Raw genomic sequence first — 17717 nt, forward strand, 5'->3', positions numbered from 1 at the left:
AACATATTGCCATTATGGAAGCCTATATAGGTAATTTAAATTTCCTTTGGTTCCTTTTGGATTTCAACTTTAAATGACCTGTAGGCTCTATCAGAGTAAGAGCAATACATCACCGTGCCTGTCTTGGACATTCTTTTTTTTTTTTTTTTTTTTTTATGATGGGGTTTCACTATATTGATCAGGCTGGTTGCAAACTCCTGACCTCAGGTGATCTGCCCGCCTCAGCCTCCCCCAGTGTGCTGGGATTACAGGTGTGAGCCACTGCACGCAGCTCTTGGACATTCTTAAAGCAGATTTGCTCTGCCTGGTGTGACCTTCCTCCAGCCACAGCAGAGCCTGAATGTAGACTTGATTTCCTCAGATCCCTGACGAAAAGAGGAGATTCTCATAGCAACTGACAAGACTTGGAGAAGAGCACTCTGTTCTGTATTTGTGCTGGAAACTAAACACAACAAGCCATCCTCGTTTCCTGTGAAACTGAATGTTAGCCTCTTTATGTAGGTGGAGTGGAAGGTGAGGTGGAGGGGATACTGAAAGAGTTGAAAGAGAGTGGGCGCAGTGACTCACACCTGTAATCCCAGCATTTTGGGAGGCTGAGGTGGGCAGATCACTTGAGCCCAGGAGTTTGAGACAAGCCTGGGCAACACAGCAAGTGCCCGTCTCAACAAAAAATATAAAAATTAGCTAGGCATGGTGTTGCCAACCTGTAGTCCCAGCTACTCAGGAGGCTGAGGTGGGAGGACTGCTTGAGCCCAGGAGTTAGAGGTTACCATGGGCCATGATCATGTGGCTGCACACCAGCCTGGGAGAAAGAGCAAGGCCCTGTCTCAAGAAAAAAAGAGTTGAAAGAGAACATGATTGCACAGGGAATCAGCCTTCAGTTGCTGAATCAAGGTCCATTGTCTTGACTCACTTAAACATCACAGAATTTTTTAGCTGGAAGACCTTAAGGGGTTCCTAATTCAGGAGTTGAACCGAAGTGTAGAAAGTAATTTCTTAGAAACAGTCAAAGTGTGGCTGGGCATGGTGGCTAACAACTGTAATCCCAACACTTTGGGAGTCTGAGGTAGGCAGATCATGAGGTCAAGAGATGGAGACCATCCTGGCCAACATGGTAAAATCCCATCTCTACTAAAATACAAAAATTAGCAGAACCTAGTGGCACTCGCCTGTAGTCTCAGCTACTCAGGAGGCTGAGGCAGGAGAATCACTTGAACCCGGAAGGCAGAGATTGCAGTGAGCCGAAATAGGCCACTGCACTCAGCCTGGGTGACAGAGCAAAACTTTGTCTCAAAAAAAAAAAAAAAAAAACCAGAAAGTAAAAGAAGTAATAAAAGTGCAGTTTATGACTGATTAATTACTAAATTCCAAGGGATTCAAAGTTCTTATCATACAGTGGAACCATACATACAAAGTATGGTTCTTCCAAGACCAGCAGCTTCGCATCACCTGGGAACTTAATAGAAGTGAAAAATTTTCAGCCTCACTGCAGACTTCACTGAATCAGAAATTGTAGGGTGGGGCCTGGCAACCAATGATTAACAAGCCCCAAGGCAATTCTGATGCCCACTTCAGTTTGAGAACCACTGTTAAAATCGTATCAATTTAACTCACCTGGCATTCAGGTGCACTTTATCAAGGGAGTATGAATGGGTAAATTGTATACAACTAGTCCCTGGGAACTGGGGCACAGAGAGCCATCCATGGGCACATGTCATTCTCAGATGTCCCATTAGGATAAAGATAGACAGTGACACTAAGAGGCAGATAAGACACTAGATCCCACCTTGCCCAGAGACCACCAGCTCAGAATTTTCTTTTGTCTTTTTTCCTGAGACAGGGTCTTGCTCTGTTGCCCAGACTGGAGTGCAGTGGCTTGATACAGTTCACTGTAGCTTTGATTTCCTGGGCTCAAGCAATCTTCCTTCCTCAGCCTCCTGAGTAGCTGAAACTACAGGCGTGTGCCACCATGCTCAGCTGATTTCTTTTTTCATTAATAATTTTTTTTTTTTTTTTTGAGACACAGTGTCGCTCTTGTTACCCAGGCTGGAGTGCAATGGCGCGATCTCGGCTCACCGCAACCTCCGCCTCCTGGGTTCAAGCAATTCTCCTGCCTCAGCCTCCTGAGTAGCTGGGACTACAGGCACGCGCCACCATGCCCAGCTAATTTTTTGTATTTTTAGTAGAGACGGGGTTTCACCACGTTGACCAGGATGGTCTCGATCTCTCGACCTTGTGATCCACCCGCCTCGGCCTCCCAAAGTGCTGGGATTACAGGCTTGAGCCACCACACTGGCCTCATTAATAATTTTTTAAAACTATTCACCAGAGTCTGAAAGAAGACAATGGCTGCTAGAGGTGGACTCCAAACTCCCCAAGAAAGATACAGCTGGAGTTTGAGACCAGCCTGGGCAACATAACAAGACCCCATCTCTAAAAAAGTTTTTTTTATGTTGCTGGGCATGGTGGTATGTGCCTGTAGTTCCAGCTACTTGGGAGGCTGAGATGGGAGGATCATTTGAGCCCAGGAATTTGAGGCTGCAGTGAGACATGATCATCCACTGCATTCTAGCATAGGTGTCAGAACTAGACCTTGTCTCTAAAAAATACAAGCCTCAAACTCCATGGCTCTAGTGATCCTCCCATCTCAGCCTCCCAACTAACTGGGACTACAGGTGCATGTCACCATACCCGGCTAATGTTTTTGTAGAGAGTAATTCTTACTATATTGCCCAGGCTGGTCTCAAACTCCTGGCCTCAAACAGTCCTCCCACCTCAGCCTCCCAAGGTGTTGGGAGTATAGGAATGAGCTGTCAGGCCCAACCTAAAATAAAGTTTTTTTAAAAAAGATATGGGCCCGGCATGACGGCTCATGGCTGTAATCCTGGCACTTTGGGAAGTCTAGGCGAGAGGATTGCTTGAGCCCAGAAATTCAAGACCCACCTGGGCAATACAGTGAAACACTGTCTCTACAAAAAGTACATAAATTAGCTGGGCACAGTGGTGCATGCCTGTAGTCCCAGCTACCGGGCAGTCTGAGGTTGGGGGATCACCTGAGCCCAGGAGATCAAGGCTGCAGTGTCGTGCCACTGTATTCCAGCCTGGGCAAAAGACTGAGACCCTGTCTCAAAAAGAAAAAAAAAGGAAAAGAAAAGAAAAAGAAAGTATGGGCTGATACAGAGCCCTGTAGTCTAGCAGAGCCAGACTTGGAATTCACCCATTAGCAAAACCTTTTGGAGACAAAAATGTTTTTTCTAAAAAAAATGTTTTTTGAAAAGACTTTATAATTTTTTATTTTGGTAAAAAGAACATTTTACAAAGTAATGTCTACTCTGGCCATAATTTTATAAAAGAGAATACTTTTTTTTACAACAAAGATGTAGATTAGATATGAACTTAGGATAAAAGACAAGTTTTTTATGTTAAATGCATTCTGCTTTTTAAAAAACAACAACAACAGGCCGGGCGCGGTGGCTCAAGCCTGTAATCCCAACACTTTGGGAGGCTGAGGCGGGTGGATCACGAGGTCAAGAGATCGAGACCATCCTGGTCAACATGGTGAAACCCCGTCTCTACTAAAAATACAAAAAAATTAGCTGGGCATGGTGGCGCGTGCCTGTAATTCCAGCTACTCAGGAGGCTGAGGCAGGAGAATTGCCTGAACCCAGGAGGCGGAGGTTGCGGTGAGCCGAGATCGCGCCATTGTGTTCCAGCCTGGGTAACAAGCGCGAAACTCCGTCTCAAAAAAAAAAAACAAACAACAACAACAACAACAACAACAAAATGCTTTTTGCTGTTTTCCTCTTGTTTCTTCCTGTACACGAAGCACTAAAACTAAAATGATGTGTACAATCATAGGAAGCTCAAATGTCCTGCTAAAGACCCCTAATTAACAAGGGCCCTGAATGCCTGCCTTACCCCAAATGAAAGCTGTCATCACTAAGGAGGCATTTAATAAGTGTCCTTTGATGATAAAAATTGTGAGGACAGAATGGGTTTATAATATTTTTTACAGTTAAGAAATTACACGCTAGAGGTAGAGAGGACTTAAACTGCTTTTCAAGGTCACACAACTAGTTATAAAAGGAGCTAATGCTGGAACTGAGGTCTTCTATCTCCTGGTTCCAAATTCTTTTCCCTTCGACTACACTGACATTGATAAAGGAGATCCAAAAGGATGTCTCTTATTTTTTTAGGGGGAACATGTTTATTTACCAAGGAAAAGACATAATGAAATCAAAGATCAGGGACCTATTACCAGATATAAAGATAACATCACTGAAGAGATGTTGGGAAAATTGGGAGGGTCAGGTTGAAGTGGCAAAAAAGGCAGCATAACAGGGAGTGGAGCTTGGGGGTGGGGGTTGGTGGGGTGGGGGCAGGGGAGCTGCCAGGAATGTTTCTCTGTAATGAAACAACTGCTAGAGTGGCCAGGCTGTGCTTATGCAGATGCTAATAGATTTCTAGAGTTCCAGAAAGACTTGTTAGACAGGCTTTAAAATGAGAGGAGGCTGGGCAGTGGCTCACGCCTGTAATCCCAGTACTTTGGGAGGTAGGTGTATCACTCGAAGTCAGGAGTTCAAGACTAGCCTGGCCAACATGGTGAAACCCCATCACTACTAAAAATACAAAAAATCAGCTGGGCGTGGTGGTACATGCCTGTAATTCCAGCTACTCGGGTGGCTAAGGCAGGAGAACCGCTTGAACCTGGAGGCAGCGGCTATAGTGAGCAGAGATTGCACCACTGCACTCAAGCCTGGGTGACAGAGTGAGACTCTATCTCAGAAAAAAATAAAGAGAGTGAGAGAGAGAGAGAGAGAGGAAATGGAAACAGAGCATCCATTTAACTCAGATATCACTAGGTACATTTATGACTGAGTGTGGTCAATGCAAAATAGCATTGAACAATTAAACTTCCGTGTGCACATCAATGAAATGTCTTTGTATATTATATTTCTGGTATATTTAAAAAGTATGGGGTAAACCATGCATCTTAGGTGAGTTCAACTACACAAGAAAAGAAAGAGGAAGTGAGCTTACCATGACAAACAATTTGATATAATTCGTGGTGAAAACCAAAAGGCTTCCTACAACCTAAACCGGTTATAAAAAGGGAGCCAGTAAAAGTAAATAATAAAAAAATGCTTGTTTAAATTTTTGTCACATGAAAGGCTCTACAGCAATGTAAACTGTGTTACAGGCACTCACAATCTTGTAGGATTTGAGGTCTCTGAATTGTTGAGCATCTGTCTTCAGAGTGCTTTTTAGATTCTAACAATGCAGCATGGGGCAGGAAGTGGAGAAATCAACCAGAAGTAAGGTTTTCATATGCCCAAATGATGTCACCGCAAAGATCATAGGAGATAATGTAGATGTATCTGAAGAAGTGCCTTCTGGGCTGCTCATGACTGCTGTCCCTGGCACATCCAACTGTATATACTTGTCGGCTAACGTTACTCTCTCAGCCTCCTGGATATATTCAGCTTCAAATACAGCTTCCTTTCTCCCTCCTGTAACAGTCAGAGAAGGCTAGATCCTGTTAGCAGTTTCTACATTTCCTCTCAACATTTCAGGGGTATTCTCAATGAATTAACCTTGCCCTAATTTAATTAGCTGGGAAATTCTCCCTTGTAAATTGTCCTAGTTTAGTTTAGTCTCTAGATGGTTCAGATATAAGGATGTTGCAATACAATGCAAAAAAGTCAGAGTCCAAAGTGTTCCTGAACATTTAGTCTGGGTGTTTTTGTTTGTTTGTTTCATTTGACTTTGTTTTTGCATTGGGGCATTGTTTACTGTGGTGCTTAGCCCATTGGATGTACTAATTGGATATGCTAATCAGAGATTTTTCTGATTATTTCTGAAATCAAAATTCTTTTCTTTCCCAAATACTTCCCCAGATGTGGTCTTGGTGGGGAGCAGCCCCAGGCAGGGTTATTACACTTAAAGGGAAGATACTGACCATGGCTGGGTGTGGTAATATGTGCCTCTAGTCTCAGCTACTCAGGAGGATTGCTTGAGCCCAGGAGTTTATTTATTTATTTATTCGTTTGTTTGTTTGTTTATCCTATAGTCACATTCTAGCCTAAGCAACATAGTGAAACCTTTGTCCTTATTAAAAAAAAAAAAAGCCGGGTGTAGTGGCTCAAGCCTGTAATCCCAGCACTTTGGGAGGCCGAGGCGGGTGGATCACGAGGTCAAGAGATCAAGACCTTCCTGGTCAACATGGTGAAACCCCGTCTCTACCAAAAACACAAAAAATTAGCTGGCATGGTGGCGCGTGCCTGTAATCCCAGCTACTCAGGAGGCTGAGGCAGGAGAATTGCCTGAACCCAGGAGGCGGAGGTTGCAGTGAGCCGAGATCGCACCATTGCACTCCAGCCTGGGTAACAAGAGTGGAACTCCGTCTCAAAAAAAAAAAAGACCATTAAGGTGTGAGTAGCACTATAACCTTGTTCCTCTTTCAGAGGGACCGCTATAATATACACCTTGGTTACCACATTCCAGTTCAGCTCTATTCATCTAAAAATAATCAGTTGCTTCACTGATCATGTTAGCATAATGACATTCAAATTCAGAACAGTAATACAACTTTTTAACATAAGGAAAATGTAAATAAATGCAAATGAAGACATGACACCATATTTTGATTTACCTAATTAGCTAGTAGAAGGTACAAAACAGGCATTCCTATATACTGCCTGTTCGTACAAGCTCCTGGAAATGTTGAGCTCCTGGAAATTTTGGGACTGTGAATCAGTATTGTCATTAGTTTTCTGGGGCTGCTATAACAAAGTTCTATGGGTTGGGTGGCTGAAATGACAAAAATTTCTCACTATTCTGGAGGCTAGAAGTCCAAGATCAAGGTGTAGGCAAGGTTAGCTTCTTTCAAGATCTCCCTCCTTGGCTTGTAGATGACTGTCTTCTCTCCATCTTCATATGGTCTTCACTTTGTACATATATGTGTCCAAATTTTCTCTTCTTATAAGGACTCCAATCATATTAGATTAGGGCTCACCTAATGACCTCACTGTAACTCATTTTAATTACCTCCTTAAAGATCCCATCTTCAAATACAGTCACATTATGAGGCATGGGAATTAGGACTTCAACAAATAGACTTACAAAAGGACACATTACTGAGTCAACTTTTAATAAACTATGCTAAAGAAATAAATAGAATTTCTTAAATTATAGGAGTATATGTTACTTTCTTATAACCTGCTTTTCTTACCCATTATATATATTTGAACATTTCTATGTATATTTAAGCACCTATAACATAAATTTTAAGCACTACTTAGCATTCTATCACAGACACCTAATAATTTAGCAGTCTCCTAACTTAAATTTAATTTTTTGAGAAATTAAAATATTTAATTTTTTTTTTTTGAGACGGAGTTCCGCTCTTGTTACCCAGGCTGGAGTGCAGTGGCATGATCTTGGCTCACCGCAACCTTCGCCTCCTGGGTTCAGGCAATTCTCCTGCCTCAGCCTCCTGAGTAGCTGGGATTACAGGCACGCGCCACCATGCCCAGCTAATTTTTTGTATTTTTAGTAGAGACGGGGTTTCACCATGTTGACCAGGATGGTCTCCATCTTTTGACCTCGTGATCCACCCGCCTCGGCCTCCCAAAGTGCTGGGATTACAGGCTTGAGCCACCGCGCGCGGCAAAAAATTTAATTTTTAATTTAAGAAAAACATTCATATGGTTCAAAATCAAAACAATATAAAAAGATAAATACTCCCATCCCACCCCTGTTCCATATAAGTAACCCCTTTTATTAGTTTCTTGTGTATCCTTCCAGTGTTTCCTTATGCAAATAAAAGCAAATGCAAATACATGCTCTTATTTCCCCTACCTTCTTACCCAAAGGGAACACACTATTTACACTGTTCTGCACCTTACTTTTTCTAAAAAGCAACATATTTCTGGAGCTTCTCCATTATAAGTACAGTAAGAGCATCTTCATTCTTTCCTATAGCCACAAAATATATAATTGTATAGCTGAACCATGGTTTACTTAACTAGCGTCTTCTATGCAAGGTTGTCTCTAATTTTTCTTTTGTTGCAAATGGGGCAAAGAATAAACTCATACATGTTATTTCCTACAGGTGTATTCCTAAGATAAATTCCTAGGAGTGGGATTGTTGGGTTGAATTACATTTATAATTTTGATAGACACTGCTAAAACACTCTGCACTGGGCTTGCATCATTTTGCAGTCCCACCCGCTGGGAACAGTAACTAATTTTTCACAGCTTCCCTACCAGAGTGAGTTGTAAACCTTGGGATAGTTGTCAATATCAAATGCCTCATTTTTAAATGTTTAAGTTGTTTCTACTTTTGCTAAACTTAGCAGCACTAGGATTATTATCCTTAGAGCCACACCTTTGCTCATTTTAATTGCAGCCTTAAAATAAAACTTCTTAAAGCTGATTGTGTTGTTCTGGGAGTACATGCATTTTTAGGGCTTTTGATCTGTACTATTTGGGGAATACTTGAAGTCTCAGGGGTTTTTAAGCATGGAGACAACTCTCCCTTCTTATAATGTAATTAATGCTCTAAGTTTATATAGCTAATAAACAAAACTCAGAAAATCAGTTTCCTTGAGCATTTAAACATTGATTCTAAACATAATTAAAATCCCTTCAATGATTTAAAATTTAATTACAAATTTAATTTGAAGGATTATTTAGAATTCTTCAACTGCCTTAAACAACAGTTAGAATAAAACTTCTACTTAGTATTTAAAAATAGCAACACCATGAAGTGTATTCATTTTATAAAAAGTCTATTCTTGTTCTTATACCTTCCTAAGGTTGTGATAATACTAATTTCTATGCTTTTGCAGGATTACATTAATTTTACTAAAGGCAAAAGTAAAAAAAGGAAAAAAAGAAGACTAATTCAGACTGATTTACATTAGAGAGCCTGGGTTATCAATTTAACTGAGGTAAACTTGTATTTTTGAAAGTGATTCAAACGTGGCCATGCAATTCAAACCTGGCCAGCGATTCAAACAGGCTCATGCCTGTTATCCCAGCACTTTGGGAGGCCGAGGTGGGCAGATCACTTGAGGTCAGGAGTTTGAGACCAACATGGAGAAACCCCCATCTCTACTAAAAATACAAAAAATTAGCTGGCCATGGTGGCAGATGCCTGTAATCCCAGCTACTTGGAAGGTTGAGGTCCGAGAAGAGAATCACTTGGACCTGGGAGGTGGAGGTTGCAGTGAGCCAAGATTGTTCCACTGCACTCCAGCCTGGGTGACAAAAAGAATGTGATTCAAACCTGTATTATGGACCATTCTAGACCCCTCACTTAAAAAAAAAAAAAAAGATTTGATTTTTAGAGCCACTTTAGGATCACAGCAAAATCAAGTGGAAAGTACCAAGAGTTCCTAGATCCCCCCATCCCCAAACATGCCCAGCCTCCCCTACTGTCAACATTCCACACCACAGTGGTACATTTGTTACAACAGATGAGTCAACATTGACGTATCATGATCACCCAAAGTCCATAGTTTGTGTTAGGGTTCACTCTTGGTGTTGTATAGTCTATGGGTTTCAACAAATTTATGGTGACATATATCCACTGTTGTAGAATCATACAGAGTAGTTTTACTGCCCTAAAAATTCTCTGTGATCTGCTTAATCATCCCTCCTTCCCACTCATGTACTTACTGAACTTTTTAGTGTCTCCCTAGTTTTGACTTTCCAGAATGTCATATAATTGGAATCATACAGTGTATAGCCTTTTAAATGTGCCTTCTTTCACTTAGTGATACGTATTTTAGTTTCCTCCGTGTCTTTTCATGGCTTGATAACTCATTTCCTTTTAATTCTTAAGAATATTCCCTTGTAGGATGTCCCACTGTTTATTCATTCATCTATTGAAGGACATCTTGGTTGCTTCCAAATTTTGGCAATTATGAATAAAGTTTCTGTAAACATCCATGTGTGGGTTTTTTGTAGACATAGATTTCAGTTTATTCAGATAAATACCAAGGAGCGTGATTGCTAGAATGTATAGTAAGAGTAGCTGTTTAACTTTATAAGGAACTTCCGAACTGTCTTTCAAAGTGGTTGTACCATTTTACATTCCCACCAGCAACAAATGAACATTCCTGTTGCTCCACATCCTTGTCAGCACTTGGTGTTGTCAGTGTTTTGGATTTTAGCCATTCTAATTGGTGTGTAGTGGTATCTTACTGTTGTTTTAGTTTGCGATTCCCTAATGACATATGATGTTGAACTTCTTTTCATATGTTTATTTGCCATCTGTAGATCTTCTCTGGTGAGGTACGTCCCTTTTTATAGTTAGGTTTTCCTCATGTCAAGGGGACTTTTCATGTCTACACTTTTACATAGATTTTAGTTTCTAACAAGCTGGTCTCTTTTCCTAAAATAATGCATTTTAAAAATTTGCTTGGTCAGCATTACATAAACCAGTAGCATGTCCCTATTAAATATTGACTTGGTCTTCTAGCACTGTTAGAACCTGTATATGCCTTACGAAGCCCTAGAAGTGGTAGGTCCCTTAAAGGTTTCATCTCCGTGGAGACCAGGGGTAGAGATTGTACTGCCCAGCCTCCCTCTTTAGAACATTTGGCTAATCCATCACTTTTCTTTTTTTTTTTTTTTTTTGAGACGGAGTTTCGCTCTTGTTACCCAGGCCGGAGTGCAATGGCGCGATCTCGGCTCACCGCAACCTCTGCCTCCTGGGTTCAGGCAATTCTCCTGCCTCAGCCTCCTGAGTAGCTGGGATTACAGGCACGCGCCACCATGCCCAGCTAATTTTTTGTATTTTTAGTAGAGACGGGGTTTCACCATGTTGACCAGGATGGTCTCAATCTCTCGACCTTGTGATCCACCCACCTCGGCCTCCCAAAGTGCTGGGATTACAGGCTTGAGCCACCACGCCCGGCCATAATCCATCACCTTTCTACCTCTCTTCTCTAGTTCTTCCTAACGTTGGTAGGGTTCTTACTTTTTTTCATTATAATTTGGCTATCTTACCGTTTCACAACTTTCTCTTTTCTTTCTTAATCAAATAGAGAAAAATGCATGTCAGTTGCTTCATTATTTTATGTGCCTCTAGGAAAGAACAAAAGCTAATGAAACTATGACACAATGTCTTACTGATTATCTTACATAGCTGAGGAATCAGTTAAAATAGCCTCTCATTGCTCTGAAATTTCTTTCTATGAGGGATTTGGCCATATTTCCCATCTTCCGTTGTATTTCTTGACATGTAATAAGAATCTTTTTGCATGTATCTCAGTAATAAAATCTTACATAGTTTCATTCACTTCAGGTGGCTTTCTTTTTCAGGTCTCATAAAGCATTTAGTTGTTGCATTGGAAAAAAAATATGGGAGATGTATTGACATTCCTCTAAGGATGAAGATTTGCTTCACTAATAGCAAATGTACATTCCACTTTTCTGTTTTGTGGCCTTTCTATGTATATAATATCTCGTTTCAATGCCAAAGTTACAGAGGAAACCTTTATTTTTTAGACATTTCAAATAGTGGTTAAACTCAATCTGTAAAATAGCAAACAACAAAGCAGATTATTCAGGTTACATAAAGAGAATGGACAGCTCTTACCAAGCGTGAACATGCCGCTCTCCATCAACAGCAATTAAAAGGCCATCTACTACAGAAGCACCTCAATTTCAGACGTGTTAAAATATAAAACACAGCTGTCTTGGCCTGGTGCAGTTGCTCACACCTGTAATCCCAGCACTTTGGGAGGCCAAGGTGGGAGGATCGCTTGAGCCCAGGACTTGGAGACCAGCCTGGGCAACATGGCAAAACCTAGTATCTACAAAAAATACAAAAATTAGCTAGGTGTAGTGTGTGCGCCTGTAGTCCCAGCTACTCAGAAGGCAGAAGTGGGAGGATCACTTGAGCCTTAGTAGTCAAGGCTGCAGTGAGCTGAGATTGTGCCACTGTACTCCAGCCCCAGTAACAGAGCAAGACCCCATTAAAAAAAAGTTATTAGAATCAGTAAGTATGTATCTTATAGTTTCTATAATTTAACTGTCATATATTTAATAGATGGTAGATGGAACACCTATGAATGTCAACATTCTCCTATTTTTAGAGACAGGGTCTTGCTCTGTCTCCCAGGCTCATGTACAGTCATGTGATCATGACCCACTGTTATCTCTAACTCCTGGGCTCAAGCAATCCTACCACCCCAGCTTTCCAAAGTGCTGGGATTACAGGTGTGAGCCACCATCTGCCTATTAAAAATACATGTAATGGCTCACACCTGTAATCCCAGCACTCTGGGAGACCGAGGCAGATGGATCACCTGAGGTTGGGAGTTCGAGACTAGCCTAACTAACATAGTGAAACCCCGTCTCTACTAAAAATACAAAATTAGCCAGGTGTGGTGGTGCATGCCTGTAATCCCAGCTACTTGGGAGTCTGAGGCAGGAGAATCACTTCGACCCAGGAGATGGAGGTTGTGGTGAGCCAAGATCACACCATTGCACTCCAGAGTGGGCAACAAGAGAGAAACTCTGTCTCAAAAAAATTTTTTTTTAATAAATCGTATTTCATTGCATCGACCCCTGTTTAGCATCATAATTTCCTTTTTATTATTTATGTATTTATTTGAAAAAAAATCTTTTTTGAGATGGAGTCTCACTCCTTTTTATATAAAATATGGATTTTTCCCTTTTGGAGTGGCCTATAGACTCACAGATTTCCAGAGATGTAAATCATTTCAATTAGCCATAACTACCTTTTTTTGTTGTTTTTTTGGATTATCAAATGACAAAAATGACACAAGTTGATCAGGCCTGTCTTTAAGCTGGCTCTTTGTCCTTTCAACATTACTCTGACATTTTAAAAACATCGTTGCTTCCTGAAAACATTAAGATATTCTAAGTCTATCTTTATTTTTCTCCCTATTATAGGACATGACATTAGCTACTTTCAATGGCTCCTAGAATTTAAGAACAAATCTGGGCACACACTGGGGTTCTAACTTAGATCGTTCCATTTTAGTATCAGTGTAGCCAGGATGATAGCACTGCTAGGTGCCAAGATAATGGCGGAGCTGGAAAAGGTATTTCTCTTGAAAAGCTTGAGTTCATGTCAATTTCTCCATGTGTAATGGAGAAATACTCTAATCTATATTGTATTCTAATCTAACTCTAAATCCCTTTAAATTCTGATCTAATACACAGGTGTTTTTTTTGTTTTTTTTTGTTTTTTTTTGTTTTTTTGAGACGGAGTTTCGCTCTTGTTACCCAGGCTGGAGTGCAATGGCACGATCTCGGCTCACCGCAACCTCCGCCTCCTGGTCTCAGGCAATTCTCCTGCCTCAGCCTCCTAAGTAGCTGGGATTACAGGCACGCGCCACCATGCCCAGCTAGTTTTATTGTATTTTTAGTAGAGACGGGGTTTCACCATGTTGACCAGGATGGTCTCAATCTTTCGACCTCGTGATCCACCCGCCTCGGCCTCCCAAAGTGCTGGGATTACAGGCTTGAGCCACTGCGCCCGCCCTAATACACAGTTTTAAATTTGTTTTCTATACAAAATGCTTACTTAAATGTTGAACCTTTCACTTATTCATAATTTTATCATATCATCCTTTTTTTTTTTTTTTTTTTTGAGACAGAGTCTCACTCTGTTACCCAAGCTGGAGTGCAATGGCACGATCTGAGTTCACTGCACCCTCCGCTTCCTGGGTTCAAGTGATTTTCCTGCCCCAGCCTCCTGTGTAGCTGGGACTACAGGCTCGTGCCACCATGCCTGGCTGATTTTTGTATTTTTTTTTTTTTTTTTTTTAGGAGAGATGGGGTTTTGCCATGTTGGCCAGGCTGGTCGTGAAATCCTGACCTCAGGCAGTCCACCCTCCTTGGCCTCCCAAATTGCTGGGATTACAGGCATGAGCCACCGCGCCTGGCCCATCTTTTCTTTTATAATTCTTACATGTCTCATCAGTCACCAACCTGCAGTAACTTTATTGACACTGTCAAATTTCCTCCAATAAATTTTATATAAATTAACACTCAGTGCTTATGCTCCTGGCAGCATTATTTACAGTAGCCAAAATGTGAAAGCCATCCAAGTACCCATCAATGGATGAATAGATAAACAAAATGTGATTTATATATATAATGGACTATTATCCAGCCTTAAAAAGGAAGGAAATTTTCAGGTATGCTACAATGTGGATGAATATAAAGGACATGATACATTACATAAGCCAGGTACAAAAAGACAAATACAATATGATTCCACTTTGAGTAGTCAAATTCATACAAACAAAAAGTGGATGGTGATTGCTAGGGGCTGGGGATAAGGGGAGTAGAGAATTGTCGTTTAATAAGTATAGAGTTTTAGTTTTAAAAGATGAATTCTGGAGACTGGTTACACAAAATGTGAATATACTTAACACTATACTGAACTATACATTCTGTATACCATAAAAATGGCTAAAATGGTAAATTTTATATCTTTTTTTTTTTTACCACAATTAGACATTTTTTAAGTTATGTTCTCATCAAGAGGGCATGGGGATACTTATTTTTCCTAAAATTACATTTGCAGTAGAAAAATCAACTAGCTTTATTTTTAATATTAAAGAAATTAATTGGAAGAATTAACAATACTTAATATATTAATATAGTATATGTTCCCCCACCACTGAGAGAGAATCCATTGTTTACATTGAATTTCCAAAAACATATCTGACCCTAAAAGATGCTAAGAACCATTCTTCTACAGAAATGGAAATTTTCAAAAGTGACTTTGGAAATTATATCAATATTTTGTCTAATAAAACTATGAGAATGATATTTATATGTGCCAGAATTAAGATGTGAAAATAACTTAAAATATTGTTAAGTAGACCAGATCTAACAATTTAACAAATAAATATAAAGTTCTGTTTTTTTGTTTTTCGAGACGGAGTTTCACTCTTGTTGCCCAGGCTGGAGTGCAATGGCAACTCACAGCAACCTCCACCTCCTGGGTTCAGGCAATTCTCCTGCCTCAGCTTCCTGAGTAACTAGGATTACAGATGTACACCACCACACCCGGTGTCCAATTTATTGGACAAAATTTTGATATAATTTTTGCATTTTTGGCATAGATGAGGTTTCACCATGTTGGCCAGGCTGGTCTTGAACTGCTGACCTCGGGCGATCCACCTGCCCCAGCTTCCCTCAGCCTCCTGAGTAGCTGGGATTAGAAGTGTGTACCAACACACCCACCTAATTTTTGTATTTTTGGTAGAGATAAGGTTTCACCATGTTGGCCAGGCTGGTCTCGAACTCCTGACCTGAGGTGATCCACCTGCCCCGGCCTCCCATAGTGCCAGGATTACAGGCATGAGCCATCGCACCAGGCCTAAAGTTATGTGTCTATGTTCAAAAAATTAATTTCCTAAATCCAATATTGGCTTAATTGCACTTCATGAGAAAACATCTAGGAGCAGTGAGAGAGTACCTCTTGACCCCAGCTGCATGAATTACCTGGAGCTGTTTCCAAAGATACAAACGCCTGGGCTCCTCCACTGAAGGCTCTAATTCAGGAGGTCTGTGGTAGGCCCTGGCATCTGCATTTTTCTTTAGTGCGACAGTTATTTGTAACACATGATCAGGGTTAAGCATTGTGGTTTTCGGTCGCTTACGTCTGAATCCCCACTCCCATGCTCACTAGCTGGGAGAGTCTGCTAGTATTGGATTATTTACTATCTACAGAATGGGGGAAGCTATTTTGTCATGTTAATATGAAGAGAAAATGAGATAATGTCTTAAGAGGGTTGCCAAATTATATGGTTTGGATTGTGTCCCCACCCTAATCTCATGTCAGATTGGAAGAGGAGCCTGGTGGGAAGTGATTGCATCATGGGGGTAGACTTCCCCCTTGCTGTTCTCCTGATGGTGCATGAGTTCTCATGAGATCTGATGGTTTAAAAGTGTGTGGCACTTCCCCCTTATATCTCACTATCTCTCTCTGTCACCATGAGAAGACATGCCTTGCTTCCCCTTCCCCTTATGCCGTGATTATAAGTTTCCTGAGGGCTCCCTGCCATGCTTCCTATTAAGCCTGTGGAACTGTGAGTCAATTAAACCTCTTTTCTTCATAAATTGCCCAGTTCTTTACAGCAGTGTGAGAACAACTCATATACCAGATTTGGCAAATAAAAGTACAAGACATCCAATTAAATTTAAATTTTAGATAAACATTGAATAATATTTTAGTATAGGTACATTCATGTAATATTTGGTAAATTCTTATACCCAAAAATTATTTGTTGTTTGTCTGTTTAACTGAGGATCCTATATTTCATCTGTCAACTGTATGTTTTAGGCATAGTCAGAACTCAATGAACATTAACAAAATCCCGTTAGCAGTCCCAAACTCCAGTTTCTACATGAGCCCCTCTTCCCTGTGCAAGGCAAGTTGCATAGATAGATAGATATCCGATAAAGTGGCCTTAGGCTAAGTTCATAGTAATGTCTAGACCTAGCGAGCTGAGGTTCTTACTGCCCTCTCCCATTGGTCACATTGAACTGTAGTAAAGATCTGCAGAGACTGTGCATAAAGAGATATGACTTCAGGGTGATGGAACAGCTCCCTTGAAAGAACAGAAGACTTTAAGTTAAAGAATCACGGAGATCTTCCACAGGAGGCCTACACGCCGCCGCTTGTGCTGCCGCCATGTCTCTAGTGATCCCTGAAAAGTTCCAGCATATTTTGCACGTACTCAACACCAACATCGATGGGCAGCGGAAAATCACCTTTGCCATGACTGCCATTAAGGGTGTGGGCCGAAGATACACTCGTGGTGTTGAGGAAAGCAGACATTGACCTCACCAGGAGGACAGGAGAACTCACTGAGGATGAGGTAGAACGTGTGATCACCATTATGCAAAATCCTCACCAGTACAAGATCCCAGACCGGTTCTTGAAAAGACAGAAGGGCCAGGGTCGGTGGCTCACGCCTGTAATCCCAGCACTTTTGGAGGGCGAGGCAGGTGGATCACGAGGTCAAGAGATTAAGACCATCCTGGTCAACGTGGTGAAACCCTGTCTCTACTAAAAATACAAAAATTAGCTGGGCATGATGGCGCATGCCTGTAGTCCCAGCTACTCGGGAGGCTGAGGCAGGAGAATTGCTTGAACCCAGGAGACGGAGGTTGTGGTGAGCCGAGATCGTGCCATTGCACTCCAGCCTGGGTAACAAGAGCGAAACTCCGTCTCAAAAAAAAAAAAAAAAAGACAGAAGGATGTAAAGGATGGAAAATATACCCAGGTCCTAGCCAATGGTCTGGACAATGAGATCCGTGAAGACCTGGAGCAACTGAAGAAGATTCAGGCCCGTAGAGGGCTGCACCACTTCTGGGGGCTTCATGTCTGAGGCCAGCACACCAAGACCACTGGCCGCCGTGGCCACACCCTGGGTGTATCCAAGAAGAAATAAGTCTGTAGGCCTTGTCTGTTAATAAATAGTTTATATACCTAAAAAAAAAATAATAAAAAAGAATCACCGAGATTTCTTCCGAGTTGTAACAGAGCATTAGATGGGAACCAAGGTGGAACAGTTTCTTAGAAGCACCTTTCAGCACACTATGAGGAAAATCCTCAATAGTTAGAAAATTCTACACAGCCAGTAAACAAAAACCTATACAGTAGTCAGCTCCATGCCAATTGAGGCTGGATAATCACCTATCAAATGTGT

At 41.2% G+C, this 17717-nt stretch overlaps 1 protein-coding gene and 1 pseudogene across 1 annotated transcript in view; both read left to right on the forward strand.

Moving 5' to 3' along the window:
- Positions 1 to 17717, forward strand: part of TLK1 (tousled like kinase 1) — a 304401-nt gene that overhangs the window by 74384 nt on the left and 212300 nt on the right. The gene's annotated exons all lie outside the window — the stretch shown is intronic.
- On the forward strand, positions 13792 to 17522 carry LOC141584591 (small ribosomal subunit protein uS13-like; annotated as a pseudogene).

Source organism: Saimiri boliviensis, chromosome 5 (genome assembly GCF_048565385.1).
Source record: "Saimiri boliviensis isolate mSaiBol1 chromosome 5, mSaiBol1.pri, whole genome shotgun sequence".
NCBI lineage: Eukaryota > Metazoa > Chordata > Mammalia > Primates > Cebidae > Saimiri > Saimiri boliviensis.